The following is an 11257-nucleotide window of genomic DNA, read 5'->3' as shown; positions in this document are numbered from 1 at the left end:
AGTATAATAAAATCCATACCCAAATCTAATGTTACCTAGCTGTTCTCCAGTATGCCTCTAATTTTAAGATATGCACAAATTAATTTTTAAGTATGCTTCTGCTTTTCTTAATAGTGTATATTTAATTTCCTGATATAAATTCTCAGAAATAAAACATGATCAGCTGGTTGAAAGATTCCGTGTAATGGTTGTGTGCATGCAGTTGCCATTTCATTGTAAGTTGTTGCTAATTGGAACCCAAATGAAGTGACTTCTTTTTTTTTGAGACCGGAGTCTCACTCTGTTGACCAGGCTGGAGCTCAGTGGCGCAGTCTTGGCTCACTATAACCTCCGCCTCTTGGGTTCAAGCGATTCTCCTGCCTCAGCCTCCCTAGTAGCTGGGATTACAGGTACCTGTCACCATGCCTGGTTAATTTTTATACTTTTAGTAGAGATGGGGTTTCACCATGTTGGCCAGGCTGGTCTCGAACTCCTGACCTCAGGTGATCCACCCGCCTCGGCCTCCCAAAGTGCTGGAATTAACAGGCGTGAGCCACCGCACCCGGCCATGATATGACATTTATAGTCATCAAAGTTTCCTAAATACACAGAAGAGTTTGATTAATAAAACAGGAAGAAGAGGTAGAAGGAGGGTGGGTAGCAGTAGAAAGATAAAATAAAACCCAAAATTTGAAGTTTTGTCTGTGAGACTACATTAGGCTGCCCTAAACTATCTCCTAAACAAGGCAGAACTGTAAAATGTTCACAGTGTACTGCTCAAAACTTTTTGAGTTGCAAGTAGCAGAAACCCAATTCCAGCTGGTTTAAGCTAAACACGTATATTTGTGACTCACATAACTGATAACTATAGCATTAAAAGCAGTATATTACATGGTGATCCACGTTAAAAGATGGCTGGCATCAGAGACAGGTTCACTGAAGTTGAATGATAAAGTGTGTGGGGGTAAGGGAGAATGACCATTAAGAGTGTTAACAAAAATACAGCACAGATAAATTAGAATCATAGACTGCAATTTTCAAATGAATTTTTTGAATCAAAATAGGAAACATCAAGTAAATTTGAACCAACTTTGAACTGATTTCTTCAGGCAACATTCTTGGAGACCTGTGTCACTCTCATTTGCAGTTAAGGATACATATGTTCTTTAAGTACTTAGGCACTAGACACTGTGCTAAGAACTTTGGAAACTTCAGTATTTTCAAAAGTCTTACAAGGTAATTGTTATACAGATGAGAGAACTGGAATTTAGGGGCAGGATAAAGATTAGCAATAGCTAGTAAGAAACAGGATTCAAAATGTGGTCTCTAATTATAAGATCTATAGTTTTAACTTCATTTACTGCTACTAGTGTCCCTGATGGTATAACTGTCTTAAATCTTTCAGTAGGTCCAGGTGATGTTTACTTTGCATTGAAAGTGCAATGAATGATCATTGAAGCTCAAGATGAGAACTTACAATTAGTTATGATAAAGCTGCATTATTTGCAGAGATCTTAGTTGAAGTCATTGGAATGAATGGAATTGCCAACAAAAATAATATAGAGTGAGGAAGGTCTTAAATCACGTACAACTAATTTCAAAGTAGGGAGGAAGAGATAGTACTAACCAGTTAGGTAGATTAGGAATGTGACAGGTTTGGGAAGATAGCGGGGAGAGTAAAAAAGAAATGTTAGCATTTCAGAGAGTTAAAGTAGCATGAGGGTGCTGGATTTGGCAATTAGGAGGCCACTTTTACTGATGGTAAGAGTGGTTAGTAGACAAAAGTCAGATTTCAAAAGGCTAGACGAATGAGTGGCGGTGAGGAAATGGGGCAGCAAAAGTAAGCTGAGAAAATGAGATGGGAAGGAAAGATTTCTAGAACAAGCTTGAGTAGGAAATTAGGTAGAAAGGCTTGTTTTTTTTAAGATTGTGAGAGACTTAAATCAGGTTGGTAGGGAGCAGGAAAGGGGTGGAGAGGGAAAGATTGAATATATATCAGGTAGGAGATAATGGAGTGAGGTCCTAGAAGAAATGGGAGAGACGGATGGCGTCAAAGAACAGTTTGATGAGACATAGGGAAAGGAGAAAAGATGGATAAAGATATAGACATATCTTGGGAGTAAAGATACTGCAGTTATGGCTTCTAAATGAAATAGTAAGGTAATCTTTAGAGAAAGGGGCTTTTAAATGGTACTGGGAATGCAAGATAGGTCAATTAGGGATGAATACATATTAAGTACTCTTGCAGTCTTAGTTAAAACAAGTGTGAGTTTTATACTAGTTGGAGCTGTTAATACTTTGTGACTTAGTACTGCCAAGCAGTACAGAAGCAAGAGTTTGCAAAAAAAAAAAAATGAGTTTAATTTTACTTAGAATTGAAGGGTGTGGCAAGATGTAAGGGCAAAGAGTGGATTTAGTGGGAGTGAGGAAGACAGTGTATAGAATGAAAGGCTTGCATTTGAGAACTTGGGAGTTTTCCTTAAAGCCATTCTTGAATGCATGTTGCTGAAATGGAGATATTTAGAAGTTTGTACCATTAAGTGAAGATGATTCCATTGTTTTGAGTGAGTTGGTTAATGGATATTTTAGTGCTTCAGAATGACGGTGAATTTTGATCATACTTAAACTATGAACCAAGAATCAGAGTATTCTAGACATGGAGAGGATCTTGGGTCAGTAGATGGCAGTCATAAATATGGGCAAGGGAATATATCCATTTTCTTTTTTTGAGATGGAGTCTCCAGGCTGGAGTGCAGTGACGTGATCTCAGCTCACTGTAACTTCTGCCTCCTGGGTTCAAGTGATTCTCCTGCCTCAGCCTCCTGAGTAGCTGGGACTGCAGGTGCTGGGACTACAGGTACATGCCACCATGCCCAGCTAATTTTTGTATTTTTAGTAAAGACAGGGTTTCACCATGTTGGCCAGGATGGTCTCGATCTCTTGACATCGTGATCCACCCGCCTTGGCCTCCCAAAGTGCTGGGATTACAGGTGTGAGCCACTGTGCCCAGCCGGGAATGCCTGCAATTTGTGTCAATTTTAAAGGAGGAATTATTGCAATAAAGTTAGAATATTAATGGGAGATGGTGGTGGTGGGGAAGAAAATTTTTTTTTGTCTCCCCCCTACAGGAAACAATGGAGACTGTTAGTCTCTACTTCTGTTTTATAAGTGGGAGAGTTTTAACGAAGTAATATAGCTAATAAAAAGCTAGAATTTAGTTAACCTAAGGTGGAGGAGAAGTTCAAAGAAAATATTCAAAATTTAAGGAAACTGTATTGACTTTGGAAAAGAATTTAGTAAACTAGGGAAGAGTTGGAGAAGATGTAGATGAGGGGGTAGAATTGATTTATATGAGGTGTGATAATAAGAAGGTGATAGGCTATAGAGATTGACATCTTGGTGGTGATTCCTAGGCCTGATGATGGAAGGCAGAGGATTGAAAAGTAAGTTAAGGGGGCATGGTAACACAGAGAATGGGTTATGAATAAGATTGAGTAGCTTCAAAGATCCAGACTAGAATTCTGTTATAATGCCTTCCTGATGAATAACTTTCATTTGGGTTTTCAGTAGTTTATGAATCTGGCTGATGTGGGCTGCTTCATCCTAGTTTTTGTGTGCTTGTATTGGTAAATCACCCTTGGGTTGTGCCTGGCTCCACCCATTTCTGCCTGTCTAAACTTTATTCTTCAAAGCCCAGTTCCTTTTTTTTTTTTTTTTTTTGAAGTGGGATCTTGCTCTGTTGCCTAGGCTGGAGTGCAGTGGCATGATCATAGCTCCCTGCAGCCTTGAACTCCTGGGCTCAAGCTATCCTCCTACCTCAGCCTCCCGAGTAGCTAGGACTATAGGCACACACTATCACGCCTGGCTATTTAAAAAAAAAAAAACTTAGTTTTTGTAGAGATGGGGTCTCGCTGTGTTACCTGGTCTGGTCTTGAACTCTTCGCCTCAAGCGATCCTCCCACCTTGACCTCCCAAAGTGCTGGGATTATAGGCATGAGCTACCATGCCTGGCCCAAGCTCAGTTCAGTTGTGCCTTTCCAAGAACCATTTCCTTAACTCAAACTTAAATTTATACCTGTTTCTGCACTTCTGTGGGTCTTTATGCCTCTTATATGATGTTTATCAGATTCCATCATATATTCTAGCTTGCTGAGTTGTCTAATGTCTAGTGCTATACTATTAACACTGTGGCGGGGACTGTCATTGATTTTATTTCCCCATAGCATCCAGTATGCCTAGAGTGTACTGGTTTAGAGTATCATCTCTGGAATATGACCAGTGATGGATCACTGTGGTAACACTGGGCAAGTTATTTGGATCCCTCAAACCTTAATTTCTTAATCTGTCAGATGGAGATAATACATTATTGATTTCATGATGTCAGGATTAAGGAAAATAATTTGTTTATAGCACTTAGCATAATGCCAGGCAATGATAATTACTATTATGTCAAATAAATAGGCTGGATGTGGTGGCCCACGCCTGTAATCTCAGTGCTTTGGGAGGCCAAGGTGGGCAGATCACTTGAGCTCAGGTGTTGGAGACCAGCCTGGCCGATATGGTGAATCCCTCTCTCTACTAAACATATAAAAAATTAGCCAGGCAAGTCCTGCCTGTAGTCCCAGGTAGTCAGGAGGCTGAAGCAGGAGAATCGCTTGAACCTGGGAGGCAGAGGTTGCAGTGAGCTGAGATCATGCCACTGCACTCCAGCCTGGGTGACAGAGCAAGACTCCATCTCAAAAAAAAAAAAAAAAAAAAAAGAATAAATAAGTGACTGAATGGGAAAAGTTACGCTTTTAATTTTTTGACTCGTATATTTAGAATGAGAGTAATTGGAGAGATTTTCCTATATGCTAATGCTAAAATACTGCAGTCTCCTAAAGGGAGATACTTGACTATAAAATGTTATAGTTACCATTTCTTTTGCACCAACTATATGTTAGACGAAATGCTAAATGTCTTAATATAGACTATCATAGTTTAATCTTAACAATTAGAAAGGCGTATATTCTCTCCCGTTTTACAGATGAGAAACTGAGACTCAGAAAAGTCACAACTAGTAAGCCAAGATACAAATTTAGGTTGTCTAACTTTAAAATATATACCCTTAAGCATGATAACTATACCATACAGTCTCAAGTCGAGGCACGTCATATGCTTATTTAAACACTCCAGAGCTAACCTGGTATAAGATGGACCAAGTCAGTTATAAAAAAACTGTAAATTTTTTTATTAGACAAAGTTGGCCAAGAAAAAAAAAAACATAAACATTTGGGAATTCATAATAGCATTAATGAAAGGAAATAGGGGAACATACTACAAAACAGGATGGAAGCACTTTTAACCCAATGAGATATTTTGGGGATATAAATTTGTAAATTCAAATTTAAGGAACTGATATTCCTTTAAAAAATGATATTTTATTTGCATAAATTTAAGGGGTACAAGTACAGCTTTGTTATGTGGGTATATTGTGTGGTGGTGAAATCTGGGCTTTTAGTGCAATCATCAGCTGAATAGTGTACCCATTAAGTAATTTCTCATCCCTCACTGCACTACTCCTAGCCTTCCAAGACTCCAATGACTGTTATTCCACACTCTGTGTTCACGGGTACACACTTTATTTAGCCCCTACTTATAGTGAGAATATGTAGTATTTGACTTTCTGAGTTCTTCTTTTTTTTCTTTTTTCTTTCTCTTTTTGAAATGGTTTCGCTCTGTTGTCCAGACTGAGTGTAGTGGTGCAAATACGGCCTGTTACAGCCTCAACCTCCTAGGCTCAAGCGATTCTCCCACCTCAGCCTCCCAAGCAGCCGAGACCACAGGTGGTGTCACTGTACCCAGCTAATTCAAATAAATATTTGTAGAGACAGGGTCTCACCATTTGGTGCAGGCTGATCTCAAACTCCTGGGCTCAAGCAGTCACCCTGCCTTGGCCTCCCAAAGTGTTGGGAATATAGATGTGAGCTTCTAATCTGAGTTGTTTCACTGAAGATGAAGGTTTCCAGTTCTGTGTTATTGTAAAAGACATGAGTTCATTCCTTTTTCATTCCTCAATAGTATTCCATTGTGTATATATAGATACGTGTTTTGTTAAATTTAAAATTGACTACAAAATGAATTTCTACAGGATAAAGACTTTATCACTTATTTAAAAAATTCTTTATTTTTGGTAGTCAACTTGAGTCTAGTTTATTGAAATCTGAAGTTGTCAAACGCTTAAATATAGAGGTGAATATATATATATATATATTTTTGAGATGGAGTTTTGCTCTTGTTGCCTAGGATGGAGTGCAATGGCGTGATCTTGGCTCACTGCAACCTCTGCTTCCTGGGTTTGAGCGATTTTCCTGCCTCAGCTTCCTGAGTAGCGGGGATTATAGGTGCCTGCCACTACACCCAACTAGTTTTTTTTTTGTATTTTTAGTAGAGACGGGTTTCCCCATGTTGACCAGGCTGGTCTTGAACTCCTGACCTCAAGTGACCCAACCACCTCGGCCTCCCATTAGTGCTGGGATTACAGGCATAAGCCACTGCACCTGGCCCGAAAATAATTTTTTAGATCAGGAAAACATTACATGGTTCATATAGTAAAACTAATGCTGTATACTATGAACTAGAAGAAATCATTTCAGCAATATCGATTTTTGGGTAGTCTATATTTCATTAGTTATTATTAGTTATTATTTCTGATTTTAAGTACCATATAGTACACATATCTTTAGTATATAGTTCAGTGGCTTTTTTTTTTGTTGTTTTCTGTCTTTAATTTGAGACAGTGTCTTGCTCTGTTGCCCGGGCTGGAGTGCAGTGGTGCCATCATAGCTCACTGCAGCCTCAACTTCCTGGTTCAAGTGATCTTCCCACCTCAGCCTACTGAGTAGCTGGGAGTACAGGTGCACACCACCACACTTTTTTATACAGATGGGGTTTCACCATTTTGCCCATGTTGGTCTCAAACTCCTGAGCTCAAGCGATCTACCCACCACAGCCTCCCAAAGTGCTGGGATTATAGGCGTGTGCGACCATGCCTGGCCCCCGTCACTGTTTTAACTAGTGTTACCATAGGTTTATTTTAACTCTTCTTGAATTTCAGAGAAATAGAATCATATACTCTTCTGCATCTGGTTTCCTTTAAGCTTGCCTGAGCGATGTATCCATATTGTGCTTAGCAATAATTCATTATCTTTTAGTGCTGTATAGTTTTCCATTACATGTATATGTTTATCCATACTTGATGAATATTTGAATTGTTTCCAGTTTTTGGATATTAAGAACAAAATACCTGAATATTCTTATTTCTGTTGGTTATTTATCTAAAAGTGTAATTGTTGGACATTGCATAGGCAGGTGTCTAACTTCAGTAGATGCTGGTGAGGCACTACTCTTAGCAAGAGCATGTGAGTTCCACTCTCTCACCAATACTTGGCGTTGTCAATCTTTTTACCCATTCTAAAGGCTGTTTAATGGTTTTCATTGCCATTTTAATTTTGCATTTCCCTAATGATTATGAAATTGAGCACCTGTTTATATGTTTATTGGCCATTTGGATATTCTTTTTTGTGAAGTGCCTATTCACACTTTTGTCCGTTTTGAAGATAGAATTATCTTGCTTTTGCTTTAGGAGTTCTTTATATATTCTGGTTATGAATTCTTTGACAAATGCATGTATTATAAGTATTTTTCTTTTAATCTTGACATGCCTTTTCACTCTTGATGATTTTTGATGAACAGAAGTTCTTTTTTTTTTTTTAATCTGAGACAGGGTCTCACTCTGTCGCCCAGGCTGGAGTGCAGTGTTGCAGTCATGGCTCACTGCAGCTGTAGCTTCCCAGGCTGTAGTGATCTTTCCATCTCAGCCTCCTAAGTAGCTGGGACTACTGGCGTGTGCTATCATGTTCAGCTAATTTTTAAATATTTTTGTAGCGATGTGATCCCACTGTGTTGCCCAGACTGGTCTCAAACTCCTGGGCTCAAGTGATCCCCATGCCTTGGCCTTCCAAAGTGTTGGGATTACAGGCATGAGCCTCTATGCCTGACCTTTTCTTTTTTTCCTTTTTTCTTTCTCAAAGCGAATCCAGGCCAGGCGCCTTGGCTCACTGTAATCCCAGCACTTTGGGAGGCCGAGGTGGGCGGATCTCCTGAGGTTGGGCGACCAGCCTGACCAACATGGAGAAACCCTGCCTCTACTAAAAATACAAAATTAGCCTGGCGTGGTGGCACATGCCTGTGATCCCAGCTACTCGGGAGGCTGAGGCAGAAGAATCTCTTGAACCCGGGAGGTGAAGGTTGCGGTGCACCAAGATTTGCGCCATTGCACTCCAACCTGAGCAATAAGAGCAAAACTCCGTCTCAAAAACAAAACAAAACAAAAAAACGCCGCTAATCCAGTGTGGTTCTTTATTTTTCTTTCATGTCAGATGGGTGATGCGCTGACATGGTAACAAGGTTCAAGGTGCCACATCTCACAGATGCGTGTGAACACCCAGGCATCATGCTCATGAGCTACAGTAGGATCAGAAGTTCTTAATTTTCATGAAGTACAGTTTGTTAACGTTTTCATTTGTGGTTAGTACTACTTGTGCCCTCTGTGAAAAATCTTTGCGTACCCAAAGGTGATGCAGATATTCTCCTATTTAAATCTAGATGCTTTGTTTTTATCTTTGACATTGAAATCTGTGATTCATTTCAAATAAATTTTGTGTATGGTGTGAGGTAGTCAAGGGTGTTATTCCCCCATTTGGTTATCAAATTGCCTCAGCATCATTTATTTTGAAAATCATCCCTTTCCTATGGAATTGCAGTCATGCATTTGTCACAAGCAGGTGACTATATATATGAATCTCTGCCATTTATTTTTTTAGTAAAATCTGTGATATGTTCCAGTAGACTATAAGTTCCAGGAAAGTTTGGAACTTTTGCCTAATTTGCCCACTATACTGTACTCATTGCCTAGCACAGTGTCAGGGCACATAATAGACATTGAATTAATATTTGCTGATTGGAAGTTAGGACTCAGAAGAATCCACAGCAAGTCTGAAAAATGTTGGCGAGTAAAAGACAGTTAAACTGTTCCCAGTTGCACAGCATGCTTAGATATGTAGTAGAACTGAAAGTGTTTTTATAGAATATTCCCAACTTCTAACTTCTAGAATTTCACCTGCTTCTACCTCCCCCCATTATAATAATTTGTCTGATCAAATGGTTCTACTACTAGGTGTGAAGTCTTTAGCCAGGGAATTTGTTTAGTTCTTAGAGCCAAGTTTTCCTCTTTCTTTTCTATTGTGTGTGTGTGTGTGTATATATATATATTTACTGGAGACATTGTGTGAGAATCTGCTATTCTTCTGACATGTAGTTATTTTTTGACTTTTATGTGTAGCCCTTCAGTTTCTGTAAAATATATCAGTGTAAATTTAAATCTAACAAGTTAATTTAAAACAAGGAATGAATGTGAAAGAATCTCCTTTATCAAACTGTTTATCTCATTTAGATGTTAAACGATAATTTTACCACGTCTTTGGTTTTGTAGAAATCACCACAGAAGGAAAAGGAAAAGTCATCTTCTGATTTATCGGAGGTATGCATTTGTTTTGCTTTTAATCTATTATCTTTGGAGTTACTGATACTGAAAGTATTTTGCTGTTTGTCTTTTTAATAACATTTTAAAGAAAATAGTATAAAACTTTAATCAGTGTTTTGGGAGAATGGTATATTCTAATTAACTGAAGATTAACCAGGAAACCCTTCTACCAACTTTGTTTAAATCATTGACTGGTATACTTTCCAGACCAGATGACCAATATACTTTCCAGAGCTCATTTTAGATTTTATTTAAAACATAGCACAACATTTCTTTGATGACTTAATCTATTAGAGTACCTAATGTTCATTCATGAGTGATGCTATAGATGCAGAATAGTCGTACTCAAGGTATGTGCTGAACATTACTATTGGGAATATGTCCTTTTAAGCCTCTTTTTTTCATTTATTTCTTCTACATATGCCAAGAGTAGCAAAACAAGCAAAATGAAGTTTCTACCTATATAGCAAGTGTTCAGAAAATTAATTCCTTTTAAGAAAGATAATCTTTTTCTTTTCTTTCTTTCTTTTTTTTATTTTTAAGAGACGGGTTTTGCTCTGTTGCCCAGGCTCAAGTACAGCTCACTGCAGCCTTGAACTCCTGGGCTTTAGTGATCCTCCTGCCTCAGCCTCCCAAGTAGCTGGGAATACAGGGATGTGCCACCATGACCAGCTAATTTTACTTTTTTTGTGTAGGGCCAGGGGTCTTGCTATGTTGCCCAGGCTGGTCTCACATTCCTGGCCTCAAGCAATCCTCCTGCCTTGGCATCTGAAAGTGTTGGGATTATAGCATAAGCCACCATACCTGGCATATAGAGATAATTTTTTTTCTAGAATTTTGTTTTTTAAGTGCAGTAATATCCTGATTTACATTATAAGAATTTATTAAACCCTTTTCTATGAAGCAGTCTAAGATATGCACAGAGAACTTTAATATGATACATCTTCATGTTACATAGTTACAGCATTTAACAAAGAAGAATTCATAAAGGAAGACAATGAGAGGAAATCAAGAGTACCTTAGAAGACCGTATAGAAAGTATGGCTTTAGATACTCTTTCTTTTTTGGCTTAAGATTTGCCTGGTGTGGTTTCTCCATTTAAAACTCTTGATTTAGTTTAAGTGGGGTAAATAGGAGGTTAAAAAAAATCTTATGCCGAGGCAGTAGAATCACTTGAGGTCAGGAGTTCAAGACCAGCCTGGCCAACATGGTGAAACCCCATCTCAACAAAAACACAAAAATTGACTGGGCTTGGTGGCTCACGCCTGTAATCCCAGCACTTTGGGAGGCCGAGGCGGGTGGATCACGAGGTCAGGAGATCGAGACCATCCTGGCTAACATGGTGAAACCCTGTCTCTACTAAAAATACAAAAAATTAGTGGGGCGTGGTGGAGGATGCCTGTAGTCCCAGCTACTCGGGAGGCTGAGACAGGAGAATGGTGTGAACCTGGGAGACGGAGCTTGCAGTGAGCTGAGATCGTGCCACTGCACTCCAGCCTGGGCAACCGAGTGAGACTCTGTCTCAAAATAAATAAATAAAGTACAAATAAAAATAATAGCAGTATCTTTGGGTTGTAGGAATCGGATAAGTTAATACACAAGAAGCACTTAGGACATGCCTGACTCCACTACGTTCAATCATTAGGAGGAAGATCCTGTTGCTCCCCTAAGTCTCTTTCCTCTTCACTGATGTTG

The 11257-nt window shown here is 39.0% G+C and overlaps 1 protein-coding gene across 1 annotated transcript in view; it reads left to right on the top strand.

The window, feature by feature from the left end:
* Positions 1–9524: 9524 nt before the first annotated feature.
* The window catches only part of SENP7 (SUMO specific peptidase 7), a 180749-nt gene continuing 179016 nt past the window's right edge, over positions 9525–11257 (top strand). The window contains 1 exon segment of the mRNA XM_017869509.1: positions 9525–9559. The gene's annotated coding sequence lies outside the window, so the exon portion shown is untranslated.

This window comes from Rhinopithecus bieti, unplaced genomic scaffold (genome assembly GCF_001698545.2).
Source record: "Rhinopithecus bieti isolate Rb0 unplaced genomic scaffold, ASM169854v2 scaffold_4640, whole genome shotgun sequence".
NCBI classification, from domain to species: domain Eukaryota; kingdom Metazoa; phylum Chordata; class Mammalia; order Primates; family Cercopithecidae; genus Rhinopithecus; species Rhinopithecus bieti.
The sequence above is the reverse complement of the archived record's forward strand: the minus strand, read 5'-3'. Positions and strand labels throughout refer to the sequence as shown.